The sequence below is a fragment of the Camelus ferus genome, chromosome 23 (genome assembly GCF_009834535.1).
Source record: "Camelus ferus isolate YT-003-E chromosome 23, BCGSAC_Cfer_1.0, whole genome shotgun sequence".
In the NCBI taxonomy this organism is placed as follows: Eukaryota; Metazoa; Chordata; class Mammalia; order Artiodactyla; family Camelidae; genus Camelus; species Camelus ferus.
The window spans coordinates 7097820-7116826 of record NC_045718.1 but is presented as its reverse complement, the minus strand read 5'-3'; the positions used below and the strand labels follow the sequence as shown (position 1 = coordinate 7116826).

The 19007-nt window shown below is 42.0% G+C and overlaps 1 long non-coding RNA gene across 7 annotated transcripts in view; it reads left to right on the top strand.

The window, feature by feature from the left end:
* The window catches only part of LOC106729812, a 214682-nt gene that overhangs the window by 158523 nt on the left and 37152 nt on the right, over nt 1-19007 (top strand). For 4 of the 7 annotated variants that reach the window (XR_004314680.1, XR_004314678.1, XR_004314679.1 and 1 more), the window contains 3 exons: nt 9308-9687; nt 11642-11769; nt 15622-17874. This is a non-coding gene — a long non-coding RNA (uncharacterized LOC106729812). Of the gene's footprint in view, nt 1-5990; nt 6385-9307; nt 9688-11641; nt 11770-13451; nt 13551-15621; nt 17875-19007 lie in introns of those variants that run through there. The other 3 variants (XR_004314676.1, XR_004314677.1, XR_004314675.1) reach the window with 3 other exon arrangements.

The window sequence follows — 19007 nt, the reverse complement described above, 5'->3', positions numbered from 1 at the left end:
TAGTTCTATTGTCATGATAAAAAGTATTTGAAGGAATCACATTTACACTTAAAATTTTACTTACTACACAGTCATGCACATATATCACATTATATGTAGCAAGCATCATTTGATGTTCGAAAGATAACATAATGCATTGAGAAAGAGAACTAGAGAGATATGCTGGCCATTTTGGAAGTTACCCAAACAAAAATAATGGGGTTTAGAGACTGATGACGTAAAGTTATTTGTTGTGTATTTCTTGTGGTTCAGTCCACATTTACTTTTCTGTTACAATCTTCAGCATTGTTTACGTTTGTTTATTTAGTAAACTCTCATTCCTCTAAATAATTGTGGATATGTTATGTCAGGGAAAATGATTAAAGCTTATTTTTAATGGCCACTATCATTATTATCCAAATACACTGATAATTTCCAAAGCATGTTTCTGCAACAATAATTCCTTTGGATGTTAATAAGCATTGCAGGGACTGTGACAGCAGCAGCAGCAGCAGCAAATGTCCTGGGGCTACCTAAGTTTGGGAAATGGGTTAATGATCAATGCAGATCTTCTGAGAACCTTTATTATGTCAATGCACATTTTTCAGTCTCTAAAAGGAGGTTGGAATATGTGGCATATGTGTCCTAACATTTTTGAGAACTGAACTCTCAGTAGGAAAAAGAGTTTGCAGAAATAATGTTCTCCTGACAACACGTTAGAAAGCTCTGGTCTGAGACAGAAATAAATATTTGCCTCTTACATAGTAATAATTCCTTAAACCTCCAACCTCTTACTACCTCAGTATACTTTCAAGCTTAAGCATTCACAAGCAATTACAATTGGGTGCTTCCCAGCCCAAGTGGTAAATTAAACTCCTGATAGAGGGGGTCTGTCTGAGATTCCTGCATCATGGTTGGCTGTTGAAGCCTCCTCACTGGCACTGTAACGTAGCTGTTCTTTCAAAGGCTGCTTGGAAGCACGTGCAGACCTTGTGTGTGTCAGAACTGGGCAAACCTGGAGAAGCTGTATCCGCAAGCGCGGGCGAGTCCAAGGCAGGGCACTGAAATTGCCTGTCAGTCACACGCACAGAGTCACTGTCTGGTCCCTTTTTGTGAAATTCATTAAGAAAAGACACATGATCAAATAGTGTCTTCACTGAGTTAATAATTTGGGTTGAAATTGTAGATGATTTGACAAAAGTCAATAGAATAAACAGTGGCTCTCATAAACAGTTGAACCGAAAGCACAGAGTTCCCACAGACTCCCGCCACCCCCCACAGCCTTCCTCACCATCGCCAGCCCACATCGGTGTGGTGTGCTTGTTACATAATCAGTGATGAACCTGCACTGACACATTCACTATCACTCAGAGTCCTTCAGTTTTGGTGTTGTAAATTATTTGGGTTTTTGACTAATGTATAATGATATATATATCTACCATTATAGTGTCATAAGAAGTTTCCCTGACCTAAAAATTCCAGTGTTATATTTTAAAATGTCAGGAGATCAGTTCAATGAAGCATTGCAGATTATGGCTATCAATTTCAACAGGGTAAATTTTAATCTTTGCTCAGGTGATTTTGCATTTTGTTTCCACTCATTCCAACTGCCTGATTTTAGTAGGGAATGCTTTGCCGAGTGACTTTTTCAACCTTGATATCGATTAAACTGATGTTGAGCCTTCATAATTTTGCTGATGTTTTATTGTGGACATTAGGAATTATAGGGAAGAGGACAAAAATAAGTATGAAGTTATATTTTAAAAGCAGAGTTATATCTATATGGTAAGAGTCAATGACATGAACAGAAATTTTGATCCATTGAAACAAAATGTCTTGACTTAACAAACTTGAACTGCAGTCCTAAGAACTGCAAATAGAAGAGTGCATCTCCATCCAAAGGAGGTCAAAGTATAGTCTGGGTAGACAGGTACTTAAGCAAGTAATCAAAGTGAAGAGACGCCAGAGAGGAATGTGCGGAGGAAAGATTAACGCTGAAAGTGCGGGCCAGGGAAAGTGCTGTTGCTGTTAACTCAAAGTCAGCACGCGGTGTTCCCTGCCTGCTTCTGCATTCGAGGTCAACATCCCTTGGAAAGCACAAAAACACTGCAGTGGAGAAACTGGTCTTTAGCAGGTAGACAACCCCTACGTGCATAAAGACCATGGCGGAGTGAGTGTGAAGACACAGAGCTTTGCAGAGTTCACAGGGGCTCTGAGAGACTTTGTTCAGTTCACACAGCCACTCAGTGGTTAGGGAATTAAGACAGGGGGTGACTGCCTGGTCTTTTTTGGCTCCTGCACCCCCTAGCCTTTGACAGTGTTTCAGCTACATTTCAAAGAATTTGTCTGGAAAGCTTCAACAAAGGTGAATTTGGAAGGATTTTTCTCTTTGTCTGGGTAGAGCATGGGTGGGGACATTGATACCTTCTTTATGCCATTTATGAAAGGATTAAATGTTTTAGAACTGTTTATGATTTTATCTTCTAGATGAAGAAATCAGAAGATAGGCTTTAGTAAGAGAGAATCTTTGCAACTAGGGGAAATTCAATGATCTCAGTAAAAGCAAACTGATCGAGATAAAAATCTAGTTTCTTTTTCTTACCCAGTTCTAATCTGCTTATAGTAAACACTGAGCGCCTCCTTTCTGTAATATAAGAGTTTATAGAAAATCGAATGTGGGACCTTCAGTGCACTGGGCTCATGTGATTCTATAAACCTCACCCAGCCTAGATCTCATCTTGCTGATAAAGTTATTAAAGGCCCATCTTTCAAGTTGTTCTTAAAGTCCTAAAGAAATCTTTGATTAATGTTATCTCTGATATACTTCCTGCACCCTATGATTTATAATCACCCTATAATTTATAATCATTGCCACAAGGGAGAATAGTCATGTCAGACTCTATTTGCTTTGTCAGACTATGCTTTGCAAATAGAATTGAGCCAGTACTGAATAAATGGAAAACTGTGCCATAAGAACATTGGCACTTTACTTGCAGTTGGACTGGAATGTTCTGTTACATAACACAGGCCGTAACTGCAAAAGCAAAGATGTTCAAAGGTCAGTCAGGAGAGGCAATTTGTAAAGGAAAGTGTATTTTAATTATCAGAGAACAACTTCAGTAAATGACTTAATTTTTCAAATTTCTGATAAACATGACTTCAATAATTTGCCTTTGCTTTTACTAAATGGTTAACAGGAGTGACTTACATCCTTTGCCTTTCTCTATTAATTATATAATTTTCCTTAAAAAGTTCTATCAGGGTTGCTCGACACGCTCTGTCCTTTGCAAAACCACGTCGCTGACTCCGTGTGACTGTATTGACGCCATTTTCTTCATATACTTTCTAATGTTTTGATTTTGTGTTTATTTACCTTTTTTTTCAAACTAGGTATTGATGTCTCAGACCCATGGGACATTTATTTCATAATAAATGTCTTACTCTTAAAATAAATTATGGTCTTCCTACTTAGGTAAACACTTCTGAGTCAGTAGTGACCATGCTATTGTGAGTCTTCTGTTCTTGTGGGCGCAGGTGGTCTGTGGTGTCCCACCGTGTCCTCTGCCTGCTCCGCCCTCTCCAGAGAGAGGCTTGATTCTTTATCCTGTTTTTCCTTTTTTCCTGTTTTATTTAGATGAAAAGTTTTGAGCCCACTGAAGCTCAGTGACGGGCTAATCTTGCTGCATTTCAGAGACCCGTGGGCTCAATACCAAGCTCTAACTCTGGCCTGATTTGTGAGTTTGATTGTATCAGCTAACTTCTTGCCAGTTTCCTGTGTGTAGAAGTGAGAGATGATGGTTAAGCAGTTTGCCGCTGTGACAGTGGGGTCGGGAGATTTTGGCTTCTTCCCAGATTCTACAGTGATCAGAGCTAGGCCCCAAAGTATGAGCATTTAGATGGAATTCCTTATAGGTAGTATGTGTTCCACTTTTACTTCTAGGTTCGAGCCCTTTACCTCGACTTCTCAAAACACTGTGAATGTGGCAGCCCAGCTGCTCCGGAGTCAGGGCTCCTGGCCCCACGGCTCTGCACGCACTGGGTGGGCCTGTCTTCCACGCCGGTCCTTGCTCTGTCAGTATTTATTTGTCATGGGGCTCCTCTGCTCTCAGCTAGTGTATTTTTGTAAAGTAATATGTTAGACACGTACAAATGCATGTTCAGATGTTAACGATGTGGAAACATCACAGACTCTTCTGGCCAACCCCAATCTAATTTTCTCGCCATCTGCTTTTTGATACTCATAGCTGGAAATATGGATCACTCCCAACTGCAGACCTTAGCCAGCTCCAGTTTCTGAGTCAGCCCACAATGAGGCTGGAAAGCGCAAAGTTATTTCAGTTTGAATTAGGAGTGGCGGCAAGTTTCTGTTGGGAGTCTGCTGTTGGAAAACAGGATTTTCATGGTTGCCAAGTGTCAGCAACCCCATTTTGAGGGTTAGGTAACTCAGGCAAACAGAGATGAATGAAGTATCCCAGGAGTACCTTGAGTCGTGAAAGGAAATGCTGAACAAACTCTCTCTTGGAAGGCCAGCTAACCCTAAGCTAGGCCTTGGTGTGTTGCAAGTTTTGAATTTGCTTTGGATCGGGGGGGGGGGGGGGAGCGCCTCATTGCGTAAGCACGGCTGCCGCCAACCGTGAAGTCTGCATACAGCAGTTCCAAAGGTGGCCGCCTCCCAACGTGTAAATAGCCCTCCTCCCAGTCTCTTCTCATCCCTCTTTTCTTCCCCTATGTGTCTTGTCTTGTTTTCGCCTGGATTTGTGGAAGCAGGAAACTAGGGCCATATATTTGGTGGGAACTGGAAGTTAGAACAAGCTCATAATCTTATTTGACCATTTATCTCCGACAATGTGGAAGATCAGGACATAGAAACCTTCAAACTGCCCTGCCCTTCTGTCATTTTCCTTGTGAATATCAGGTCATTTTGACTTTGTGAAATTTTTGTCTTTTATTTATTTATTTATTTATTTTTACCATTGTGAGGTTTTAAGTTCTAGTTCATCTTGGTTTGGTGTCTTGTTGATGACTCTTTGGCTTTTTCCTCTTGTGATTCTGTTTTGCCCAAGCTCTCTGTTGAGACAGTGAGATCTCAACACACCAAAGACAGTGCATAGAGCTGTTAAGAGCAGCCTGGTATGTGTGGGAGTTTGTTCCATTCTTCTAGCCTGGGGGTTTTCTTCTCACATTTTGTCTGAGCGAGGTTGAGGTAGATTTGCTTCCCCCGCTGAAAGAGTGGGCAGGCAACGCAAACAAAGTGAGGTGACTAGTAAAGCCTGCACTGAATTATAGCAAGAGGTTGGACATGTGCAGGAAGCCCGGGAAACTAGGTTGGAATGGGATAAGGATTGGAAATGTCATAGTGGGGCGGGTGACGCCCATGACTATCTCTGCACTGATCTGCCCCTCTTCTGACTTCACTGCCCACCATGGGGCAGCTGTTGATTCCTGAGAAAATTAAAACCTCTTTAGAGTTGCAACATGAATTACATGGTCCTATCCAACCCTGGAAGTCACATTCTTTTTTTTTTTTTTTAACTTTTTTTTATTGGGTTATAGTCGTTTTACAATGTTGCGTCAAATTCCCAAATTCTCTTTTAATTTTAATTTTTTTTGATTTACAATGTTGCATTAGTTTCTGATTCAGTTTTATACACACACACAAACACACACACACACACACTTTCTCATATTATTTTCCATTTCAGGTTACTACAAGCCATTGAAGATAGTTCCCTGGGCTATACACTAGGACCTTGTTGGTATCTGTTCTTTACATAGTGGGTTGTATCAGCCAATCCCAAACTCCCAATTTATCCCTCCCTCCCCTCTTCCTCCTCTGGTAACCATAAGTTTGTTTTCTATGTCTGTGAGTCTCTTTCTATTTTGTAAATGAGTTCACTTGTGTCATTTTTAAGATTCCACGTGTAAGTGATGTCATGCAATGTTTGCCACAGTCTTTACAACAAGTGCCTTGCAGACGTTTGCATTTGTACTTTGTCCTTCTCATCTTCCAGTGAATCATCGCTCGCCTTGCATAGACAGTGAAAAGCTCCTGAGAGGACGTGCACATGAAAATGTCCCCCTTTATGCAGAATCCGCCTGATCTGGGACAGCTATAGAGTCAGTGGAGCAGCCCCAGGAGTACCAGGGAGAATGTCTCCGTTTCACTTCTCTTTTCATGAGCAAAGTTGTTCTACACAGTGTGTCGCTTCAGAGCTCAGGATGAAAGAGGCTGAACATGTTGAGGTCGTTTCTTTTTTTCCTGGTAGAAACCATACCCAACTATCAAATCACACACCAGTCAGTCCACAGGAAGAAGGTCTGGATGTCTCCAAAACCAGTGTCATCTGACAGCAGAAGGAGGATGCTGAGGGTGTCTGTGATCACAGAAGACTTAAAGTCCCCATGGTTATGTCAAATTAAAGTCTATTTTAAGCACAGCCTAACTCAGTAGCAACAATTTGATATTAACCAATGATTAAACTGTACCAAATATTGCGGAGTAAGCAGGCCGTTATCCATATTTGTTTATTCTTTCTCAGAAACACTGTTCAGTCCCCTTTTCTCCCCTCTTTAATTTGCCTTTTTTGCTCAGATCCTTGTATTTTGTACCCCAAAATTCTTCTCTTCCATTTTCTCCCTTCTGCACCCCTCTCCTCTTTTTTCTTCCCTAACCTTTTTGGCCTCTGGATGTGTGGATGGACTGTGGCTACCTGATTTCACTGTGAAACCTTTACCTTTATGAACTGTCTGTCATTGTGAAATTAGAAGAAAGAACAGAACAAGCCCTTGGTCAGTTGAAAGCTTAGGGCTCCTTAGGGCTCTGTCTCCCAAGCTCCCATCGAGTCAGTCGTCTTTTAGTCATAATCCTCAAGCAAAGCAAATGTCTTCTAAACAGACTTTTTTTTTTTTAACTTGATTGTAATGAAGCAGGAGTCTGTGTTGCTCAAATGTCCAGAACAATGCCTGGAACCAAAAAGAGCTTGTTGAATAAGGGGTTAAGGGCTGAGCCTTACACTCATTTCTTCAACTATTCAACAAATATTTATTGAGTGCTTGCCGCATGCTGGTTGGTCTGGTAAGCATTAGGGAATCTAGGGGCGGATCTCATCCTGGAGAGAGACAAATGGATGGGAAATTTCAAAACCCGCGTTGAGCGTATGAGATAGGGTTTGGCACAGGGTGTTCTGGAGGCAGATATAATGTGGCACCTGATTCAGTGTCAGCAGCGTTATGAAATGTGTATTCACTCAACAAACAGTGCTTATGAGGTGCCAGTTACCGTTCCAGGCACTTTGAGAAAGGCCAGACTCAACGGGCATATGTCTTTGCCCCTTTCCTTCCTGCCATCTTGCTACTGTGAGACTTCAAAGGATGAAAGCCAGAGGCTGAGGATGGCTGAGCAGAAATATGGAGGGACTTGAGGCTCTGCTGCCATCACAGAGCCACAGGGCCTGCCTAGTCAGCAGATCTCAGATCTCTTGAACGTGAGAAGAAAATGGTCAGACTTGCTTATCTCACCACGTTCATTATGTTAGGCTTTCTATTCTTACCATTTTTTAAATTGAAATATAGTCAGTTACAGTGCATCAGTTTCTGGTGTACAGCACAATGTCCCAGTCAATCAATGTCTTGTATTCTCATCATTTAAAAATACACAGTGTTATTTTTTGCTATTGTTTTAGTTTGTGTTTGTATTCCTCCTGATTAATTTGGAGGGTTGCCTTTTTGTCCTAGTGGTTATCTTTGTAACTATGACGTCAGATTATATGCCTCACCCTTCACTGTTTCAGTAGTGTCTGTTACTGCCTATGAATTATCATCCCCATAGTATATTTTCCTTTCCCTACATCTCTCCTTCCCCTCTTCAGTACAGTTTTGGAAGTGATATTTTCCTGGATTGTCCCTTAATACTTTCAAAGACTTTTACCACTATAACTTGACAATATCTTTAAGAGATATTGTGTGATACCCAGCAATGAAACAGAAGACAGTCAGGGTATCTCCAACTACTTCCCGCTTCTTTCCTTGTCCAGCTCCTGCTGGTCGGAGCATCAGTCCCAGGTGATCGGGGACGTGTGGGAGTGGTGATGGGAGACGGGCTCCAGCCTTTCCGGGGGGAGCTCCTGCTCTAGGTGGATGTGAGGCAATGAAAAGCTCCGCCCCTCCCCGTATTTTTCTGATTGTTTTCATCAGCAGCTGTGCACTGCAGACTTCTTTTCACAAAGCCGTGGGGGCAACTTAAAACAGTGAAGTGTTGGAGATTTCATTCAGCTTTTCAAGGTGAGGCAGCCAACCCCCTGGGCAGCAGAAGCACAAAGCGGATGTCCTGTGTGGAAAACTGGCTGTGCTTTTGGGACTCCAGTGGATTCTAATCCATTATGTCAGCCCGTGTGGCCATTGAAAACTCTGCTGTTGTCTTCACTGTGGCGTTTTCTCTGCCTGGTCCAAAACCCTCCCCTCCACCTGCGCCCGGCTGTGGCAAAGAAAATGACTGTGATCTCAGCCCACCTAGGAAGGGCTCTTCCCTCTCTGACTTTTAATTAATCTAGTCCTCTTTGCTTCTCTAACAATTGGTTATCTTTAAAAATAAGATTTTTTTGAGATTACTATCTTGGAAAGATATTTGCACCCCCATGTTCACAGTAGCGTTATTTATAGTAGCCAAGACATGGGAACAATCTAAGTGTCCGCTGATGGATGACTAGAGAAAGAAGATATTATATATCTATCTATAGATAGTGAAGTAACATTCAGCCATAAAAAAGAAGACCCTGCAGTTTGCGATAGCATGCTTGAACCTTGGGGACGTTGTGCTAAGTGAAATAAGTCAGACAGAGAAAGACAAATGCTGTATGATCTCATAAATGGAAACTAAAAAAAATGAACTCATAGATACAGAGGACAAATTGGTGGTTGACAGAGGTGGAGGGGGAGTGGAGTGTGGAGGAAATGGGTGAAGGAGGTCAAAGGTACAAACTCCCAGTTACGAGATAAACAAGTCCTGGGGACGTAATGTGCAGCGTGGGGACTGTAGTTAACGGTACTGTGCTGTGTAGTTTGAAGTTGCTAAGAGAGTAGATCTTAAAAGTTCTCATCATGAGAAAAAAGCTTGTTAACTATGGGAGGTGATGGCTATTACTAAGCTTATTGTGATCCTTTCGCAATATATACATATATTGAATCACTACAATGCACACGTAGAACTAATGTACTGTTACCTACCAATTATTTTTCCATAAAACTTGGGGTGAGGGAGAAGTTAAACACTTAATTAGTACAACACTGAAAAAAGAGATGTTTTGGTGTTCTCTTGTTCTTATTTTCCTAGCTGTTGCCGCAGGAGCCCTATTACCACTGCCTGTTACATCCTACGCAGAGGCCGTATTCTGAGCTCTTCGAGAGTGAAATTCCGGAGATGTACTGGGATTCCAAACGGAAGGGGCTTTTCTCTGGAGCCTCAGGAAGAAGCACGTGCGGGCGCTGCTGTTTGACAGCTCTCCTCGGCCACGGTGCCTTTCCTGTCCTGATGTGATTTTGCAAGAGGCACTGCTCACAGCTACTTGTGGAGACCACTTGTGGAGTCTTTAAAGATGGGAAAAGAATAAGCTTGTTAAGCTGACATGAAACACATGTGAAAAGACAAGGAGACAAGCAATGATTATAGAAAAGTCAACCTGAGCATCGCGCTGAGCTTAAGGAGCCAAGCTGGTACGTCTGGGCATCTCAACTCACTTCTACCTACGCACCCAGCCCCACCCTCAGCTCCCGAGGAAGCAGGTCCTGTTGAGCAGTCTGATGAGGAAAGTGATATCACTTAATCTTTAAAGCAGTGTACGAGGTCTGTATTATTACTTCCATTTTAGATATGGGAATGGAGGCTCCTGAGGACTGAACGGCACACCCAGTATCCTTCCCACCCCCTGCTCAGGCCCTGCCCGTTCCTGTGCTCTGAGCCCAGGCCAGCTCCCCCCTGAGAAACCATCTGCCTTCACTTGGCTGGGGGCCCCCTGCAGGCCTCGACCCACCGGAGACCCTCCCCAGCCCCTCAGCTCTGCTTTCGTTTCTGTGCCTTCCCCTTGTGAAGGAAAAGAAACGCCCACCATTCGTGCTTCTGAAGAAGGAAATCAGAGTCTCCCATCTAAAGTGATTTTGCCCTCTTTTTTTTTTTTTCTTTTTGGTCTCAGAGTTAGGACATTATATATTCCTATTAAGGCCTCTCTGTTGCTCTATAAAGCCCTAAGGTTTTATATCTTGAGGCGCTGCCTGTAATGTTCTTTTCAGGAATTGCAGTAAATGGGACTCAGACACACACACACACAAACGTACACGCTCACACACCTTATTTTCTCCTCTGCAGTTTAGTCTTCATGTAATACGACACTGTCCCATCCAGTGCATTTTTCGTTTTGGATGTTGTCGTTTCTATCTCTGAAAGTTTAGTTGGTGTCTTTTTTTTAATTGAAGTGTAGTCAGTTTATAATGTTGTATCAATTTCTGGTGTCCAGCATAATGTTTCAGTCATACGTACACATACATATATTCGTTTTCATATTCTTACTCATTATAGGTTACCACAAGATTTTGAATATTGTCCCCTGTACTATAGAGTATAAACTTGTTGTTTATCTATTTTATATGTAGTAGTAAATATCTGCAAATCTCGAACTCCCAGTTTATCCCTTCCCACCTCTTTTCCCCACTGGTAACCACAAGTTTGTTTTCCATGTCTGTGAGTCTGTTTCTGTTTTGTAGATGAGTTCATTTGTGTCTTTTTTTTTTTTTTTTTAAGATTCCACACATGAGTGATATCATACGGTATTTTTCTTTCTCTTTCTGGCTTACTTCACTTAGAATGACGATCTCCAGGTCCATCCATGTTGCTACAAATGGCATTATCTTATTCTTTTTACGGCCGAGTGGTATTCCATTGTATGAATATACCACAACTTCTTTATCCAGTCATCTGTCGATGGACATTTAGGTTGTTCCCATGTCTTGGCTATTGTGTCTTTTCTTAACATCTTCAATCTTCTAACTTCTTGAATGTATGGGATACAGTTTTAACGACTGTTTTGATGCTCTCGTGTACTAGATGTGTTATCTGTGTCATTTCTGGAGAAGTTCCAGCTGATTGATTTTCATCACCATGACAGGTCACATTTTCCAGGCTTCTTTGCACGCCTGGTAATTTCTGATTAGATGGCAGGAGTTATGATTTTACCTTTTTGGGTGCTAGATATTTTTTCATTCTTATAAATATTCTTAGACATGGTTACATTATTTGAAAACATTTTGATTTTTCCAGGTCAGGCTTTGTTATATGGGATCAAAGCGACGATTTGTCACAGGTTGATTTTTTCCTGCTTCTGAGGCAAGACCCTCTGCAGTACTCTACCTAAGGCTCCTTGAATTTTAGGTCTTCTGCCCTGGCTTTTGGGACAAGTTCTGTCCCTGTGTGATCTGAGTGTTGTTCCTTCTTATCCTCTTAACTGGTCCTTTCTTGGCTTCTGGTGGTTTCATCACAGATAAGCACTAACCAGCATTCAGCTAACACTGCAGCGGGTCCCTGGGCAGAGTCATTTCCCTATGGCTGGGTTTTTTCTTTTTCTTTTCCTTTTTTTTCCTGCTGACTCTAGTCACTTTGTTCTCCCTGAACTCCCAGTGCCGCCGCCTCAGCGCAGCTGGGATGTCTGCTCCCGACAGTCAGCTCTGCAGTCACAAGGCACCGGGTTTCCCGTCTCGCAGGGATCGCTGCTCTTCGCTGTCTGATGTCCCGAGAGCCCGAGAATGGTAAGTCTTTGAGGAAAGAAATCCCCAGCTTGGTGACATCCTTAAACCCAGCGACTGTAGTTTTTGTGTCATTTTTATGTGGATATCAGTAGTACCTGGTCCTGGCTCCGTCCTGCTACGACATGACATGTTGATAACGACTCATTCATTTCAAAATTTCACTTTTCATTCATACATTTATTTGCTTACTATGTTGACCTTCAGAGAACTGTTGTGCTGATCCTGCTACCCTTACTGATAAATATAATATAATACATATACAGATTATATAGAATAGAATCACACTGATTATCAAGTGACCTGGATTTATAGTTTTCGGAGTTGAAGTGTTGGACTTTGTCTCCGGTGTGGTGGCATTTGAGGTTTAAAAGAAGTAGTGTAAATGATCACATTGGCTCACAACTGTCAAATGACTAGTCTGACGTCAACCAGCGTGTCACTGTCAGAGGCAGGGACACCTCCTGGGAGCATGACTTCCAGCCACTTGTCCTGACCACTAGACCACACTTTCCATCATTCAGAACCCTGTTCACCGGTTAAGGAAGTGTCACTTGCTTTGTTGGCGTACTTAATTCAAATGGTAACTCTCAGGTTTGGATGTGTCACAGGTAGTTCTAGAAATTCATTCATAAAATAACATGCACCAGTTTCCCCTTCTTCTCACTGCAGGAAATAGCACATTATATTTGCAATAGTTTGACCAGTAAAAAGACACCTTGCTACAGTACAGGCATCTGAAAATGAAAATTGCATCCAAGACTGATTTCACGTAGCGGATCCTGCTCTGTTGTGTCTGGAAAGGGATAAACTCAGGGAAGTAAAAAGATCTGGAAGAGGCTGATTGTCAGGAGACTTCATGCTCCCTCCTTGCTGGTGCGACTCTCTATGTCAATTTTTTATTTGTTATGTACTCCCGTGATTCAAAGGAAATAGTACCCTAGCCCACACAGGCCAATTTTTTCCCTTCCGATTTGGTATAGAAGTAATTTTATGCTCATTGTGGAATTAATAATGATAGCTAATAATAAAGTGAGACAACAGCTGTAAAATCATCTCTGGTATTTTAGATGACTTAATCCAACCTTTGACATTATCCTTTGAGACAAATGTCATTATCCCCATTTAATAAACAACTGAGTTTCAAAGAGATTAATTTTCGAATTGATGTGTCAAAACTTGGAATAGAGCTAAAGTCTGACTTCAGAGTCCCTGCTTGATCCATGGTTTTAAGCTGATTCTCAAAATCGGTGCTTTGTGTGATGAAAGCTGACAGGACTCGGAGGTACCAGTTCCCTTCAGTGTGTGAGTGCAGTGAGCCCCGAAGACTCTCAGCTCCGTGAAGAGAACGTCTTTCCCACGCAGATCAGGGTTTTCCCATCCTGTGTAGTCCTGAGGGCCACCTTGTAGCTTCTTTTATGCATCTGTGTCTTTCCCAAGTTGGAATCTGCTTTGGGGATTATCTCCCATGTGTGGAGCCCTCAGCTCATCACTGAAGCTCTTTTCTGGCCACTTATCTTCCGGAGCTGCAAGGGACCACTGTGTCCCCGCAGGTCTCCTCATGGAAATTTTCGTCAGTGTGTGAGGGGTTAGGGCCTTTATGTAATTTTCAAGTCTGATTTAGAAGCTTGAGCTCTTTCAGTTCAAAATTAGAATAACAATGTACCATCTTATGGGATTTTTAGGACATGGCTTGTGGGCTGCCTTCCTCACTGGACATCCCTCATCAAGAATCCCTCTTGCTACAACTCACAGACACAGAGAACACATTTATGATTCCTAGAGGGTAAAGGGGGTGGGAGGGGATAAACTGGGAGTTTGATATCTGCACCTCCTGGGGAGTGATGGAATTGTTAGGGATCCTGATTGTGGTGGTGGTGGTTTCATAGGTGTACACAGCTATCAAAACTCATCAAATTGTATGTCTGAAATATGTGTAGTTTATTGCACAGAAATTATACCACAATGAAGTTGTTTAAAAAAAGATACTTAATATGAAAAAAATCCCTCTTGTTTTGGGTTTCAAATTCATCTATTGCATAATGACTTTGAGTGTATTTTGTGACTTTTAGTGTAGGGAAATTCTGTGCAGAGTTCTTCATGCTAATGTTTCAAGATCACTTAGTAGGACAACGTTTTGTGCTGACCTGAAAATATGAGAAGACGTTTTGATGGCAGCAAGCTCAGAAAGAAGTGTGAGATCGACTTTAATAATATGATTCCAAGGTGCTTTATGAGAACCCTGCAAACCATGGGGGTTTCCATTAGAAAAACATTAGAATTGAGTTCTGTGAAATCTAGGGGCTTTCTGTTGCTCAGCTGTAACACATCTGGACTGAAAATTTAAATCTCGTTTCACAAGCATCCTGTGTCAGTTTCTTTGCAGTGCAGGAAACAGGTTGAAAAAAAGATGAGAAAGATATACAATAGCTGTGCAGGATGCCCTGCACACTAGTTCATATTAACGTGGCCATTTCCAGGAATCAGTGGTTGATTATTTGTCACTGTGATATACTTACAATACTGTGATGGGAGAATATCCACGTTCAGTCAAGTTCTCAAGCGTCTTTGCTCGTGCAGTCACGTGCTCTTAGACTCACCTTAACGCTGACATGTAGACACATGCATCTGAATGTCTACATGCTTTCTCATGTTCCTCTTCTTACTTATGACTCAAGAAACATTTTAAGATAAGTCCCTTCACTTCTGATATATCACACTTCTCCTGAAGAATCTCAAAAGATCTTTACTAGAAGGGCACACTGGGTTACAAATGTAGGAATTGCCTCATAGATTTTTAGAACTTATGCACCATTTTCCCCCACATATATCAGTTCATCTTTACTACAATACAATGAGATAGATATTTTTCTTAGTTTTTACAGTGGAACATCTAGGCTCAGAGATTTTTTTTTAAACCTGCTTAAGATCACACATGGAATAAGAAATATATATATTGAGAACTCACTCTGTGCATTCATCAGACCTCATAGGGACCCAGGAAAAAAGGACAGTTTCATCTCTGTTTGATAGACACGCAGTCACTGCTGTGAGAGGTTAGGTAGCAAGTGAGTGTTAGCATAGTTAGTACAATTTAGGGCTGGAGTTCTTGGTGCTGGGTGTCTGATTGGATACTCCAGGGCTGTCCATGCCACCGTATTTTCTTTCCCTGGTTCATTGAGCAGGGCAGAGCAAGGACACACACCCAGAGCCTATGACTCCGTTGACCACAGAGTATCCACTCTAAGACATGTCAGTTTTATAAGTACTAGAATTTAATTGGTGCGGAAGTTTCAACAAATTGATGGTTAGAGTTAGCAAGTATCCCCACAATGGAATTACTTTTTCACATGATTTATTACTCAGAGGAATAGAGCCACAGGCATGTCTGCCCTGAGTCACATCCCTAACTGAGGGTGACAGAGATGTGACAGCAGTCAGTGCCTGGAACAGCCTCTTATCTAAAACGGCACCTCCAGGGGTGACTGCTTGCTGCTATGATCATAAACACGTACAAAACAGAACCAAAACAAAATCTCTCCAGGGCACTTCCCATAACTGTTTGAAGCATGAACCCTGGGTCCTTTGCAAAGCCTTGACTTTGATTCAGCCAAGAACACCCTGGGAGAGAAGTGGTGATGGATTACTCTGGTGTCCTACCCCGGACCTTCCCATCCCATAAACTGAGATCAGATTCCCCGGTGATCAACTTCAGACCTGGGTGTATGAGAACCCACTGCCCTGTCTTCAAAGGTCCATTCTCCTTCTCAATTTCAGTCTCACTTTGGAACTTCCCCCATGACAACTGATATGAGGGAAGTGTTCCAGCTAACAGTTGGCTAACTTCTCTTCCAGGGTGGTGCCAATGTAGGGGGTTCTATTTCAGACTGAAAAAGTGGCTCCGAAGCTTTGAGAAATGCTGGTGTGAAAGCTAGTGGCCACAGTCAGTCCTGGGTGGCATCAACCAAAAGAGAGCCTTGCTCTGTCACCTCCACTTGGACACCCTTTACTCAGTGAGGGCTTCAGGGTGGACGCCGTGGCTGAAGGCCCCAGTCGGATGCCTCAAGCAGGACTCAGGCAGCTCCCGAAAGGAAAACTGTGACTGCAGACAGACACCCTGTGTGAGTGAATGCTGGGAATTACATCTTTCGCCGGGGAGGAAATGCGACTGGAAACCTTAATCTTGAGAATTCTGGCAGAAAAATCCAATGTAAGTCACAAGTACAATCATGAGTTAGATGGAACTGATGGCGGGGGATGCCCCATCGTCTCTCTCTGGATGGACCTTCCCAGCTCCCTCCACTGTGCTGCCTTCATGGATCTCTTGGGTAGCGTCACAGGCAAAACACTTATTCCTGGTGTGTTTTGACGGTTCCTGTGATAATTAAGGGAAGGTGCTTCAGCTCAGGACTGTCGCTGCCTGAGCTACCCCAGCCCCTCCCTGATGCTTACTCTGAACAGCCTGCAGTTTTCAGACCTTCAAAGCTCATCTTAAAAGGGAACTTGCTATAATGAAAAAGAATATGAAAAGGACTCTATGCATGTATGTGGATGACTGAAGCATTATGCTGTCCACCAGAAACTGACACAACATTGTACACTGACGATGCTTCAGTTTTTAAAAAAATGGTTAAAAGGGGGGTTTGCTTGGCTATTTACTAGTCAAGGGAGTGCTTATTGCGTATTTTGTTAAGCAGAGGAGGCTCACTCATCACAGGAACTGTAAGTAGGGTTTAAAGGCTGGAGGATGCAGAAGGGAACTTTCTGGAGAATCTCAGATCTGAAAGCGGCACAGACATGGGCATCTGTGCCCAGAGAGCTCGAGAAAAACCACGACTTCCTCACCAAACACCCTCGCCTCGTCCGCACAGCTGCCTTCCGCGGGCTCACAGGAGGTCACAATTTCTAAATAACTTTAAGTAGGGCAGCATCTGGCCACGGGCTAGGAGCTTTTTACTTATTTGTTTTTTCTTCTTCTTCTTGGTTAAAACCTTTAGTCAGTGGAAGGCAGTTTTGAAGACTTCTGAGGAATACTGTGGGGAAAAAGACACCACTTATGGTTACAGATAAGTACGAGTGAAAGGAAGCATGGTATTTCAACCTCTAACTTATGTTAAGGGTTGGAATGTTACCATCATCATCTATTCAGGTTAAGACATTTCATTAGCATGACCTGCACGCTATTCAAAGGAATACAGTGGTTTTTTATTTAACCCAATAGAGAGAAAGCGCTCTGTGCTAATTGCTCAGTTATGTTTAACGCAAGGCAGACTAAGCCCAGCGTTTTTAGAGGAGTACAGGAAAGTGGCATGAGACCGAAAAGGTGAGGACTCACAACAGAGGCACCAAGTGCAGTCCCCAGAGGCTGCTTCCGTCCTCTCTGGCCTTGCCTCCGGGGTTCACTGACACCAGAAGGTGTGGCCGATCTTCGTTACAGAGCAGACTGAGAGTGAGATCTTAACCTCTTTCATCTCCCATTGTAGTTAAATAAAAAATGCCTCCAATTCGCACGTCCAGACTTTGGAAGGCCTGTTGAAGTGGTTATACCTGGTGACCTGTAGGAAAAAAGGAAATCCAAGTTCAATTAAGGAGTGGTTTTTAAAAACTTTCTATTTCAATATAATTTTTGACTTAAAGAAGACTTGGAAACATAGTACAGAGTTCATATGAAATTTTTACCCATGTCCCTGAATTTTAACTTCTTATGTAACCAAATTTACAATTAGTAAAACTAGAAAATTAACTTTGGCACAAGACTAACTAACCTACAGACTTCTAAATCAGATTTCTCCAGTTTTCCACTGACATCTTTTTCCTGCTTAAACTTCAGACGGGCAAAAAATGGAAAATATTTATTGCTAACAATTGTTGATAAGGATATACAGTAATTGGAAGTCTCCTATATTGGTACCAGTACTTGGGCAAGTAATTCAGTGACATTTAGAACCACACTGAGCCAGAGAGTAGCCACTAGCCACATGTGGCTGTCGAGTGCTGGAAATGTGGTAAGCTGCGCTGAGCTGACCTCGAAGGATGACCTACACATGGGATTTCAAAGAAGGAGTACCAAAACAGAATGTTAGATATATTATTGATAAGTTTTATGAGCTACATTTTGAAACAATATTTTGTGTATATTGTATTAAGTAAAATATGTTATTAAATAATATTAAATAAAATATATTACTGATGTTGTTTCTTTTCAATTTTTTAAAATATGGGAACTAGGAAATTTAAAATTGTGTGTGTGGATCACATTATATTTCTGTTGGACACACTGATCTTGGTTGTAAAAGGAGCACTTACCTTACAATTCAGATGTTTTAGATACATTATAAGGGAGTCATCATACTTTTGCATGAAAGGACGTATGCAAGACTTTTATTACATTAATTTTGTGATAACATAAAATTGGAAACAACTGACATGTTTGTCAGTAGGAGGATACATAAATAAATTATAAATATTTATATAATGGAAACAATTCAGTAGTAAAAAATTAAAAAATCTAAATTTATTGATGAGCATGGATAATCCTTACAAACAAAATGATTACAAGAGGCAAAATGTACTAGGTTAAATAAATTATTGTATCACTTTACTGTAAATTTTAAAATTTGAAAATACTCAAACGACTAATTCGATGTTTATGGATCTAGACATAAACGATAGAGTGTGAAATCATGGATGAGAGCTGAGATGGACTGCATTTTTGGCCCCAGTTTTTCACCCTTTGGTAGCCACAGCCCACTTGACCTGTAACTGTGGCCAACAGTGCCCTCCCATTATGTGTGAGCTGCACTTTCCCCCTCTTAACTTTGGATTTGGCCATGTGTCTTGTTTTGACCGTAAGTATGTGGTGGAGATGATGGTATCACAGTTCCTGGCCTGGGCCTCAAGAGGCTGTGGCATTTCTGTTTGCTGTCCTTTGCCCCTGCACAGTGAGGGAAAGGGCTCATCTAGGCTAGTGGCCAGTCCATGGGGAGACACACGGAGGAGAGCCAGGGGGCCCCAGCTAAGCCCAGCCCTCCTCAGCTGTCCCCCTAACTCTCACACATCTGAATGGGTTCACTCAGCAGAGCCCAGCCTGCATTTGCCGAATCCTCAGCACTTCCTCAGGTCTATGAGAATAAAAGATTGTAGTTTTCAGCCACTGAGATTTGGGGTAGTTTGTTACACAGTATTTTTCATGGTGACAGAGCACACAGAAGCTGTAGTGTCATTATTTCTTTCTCAGATAG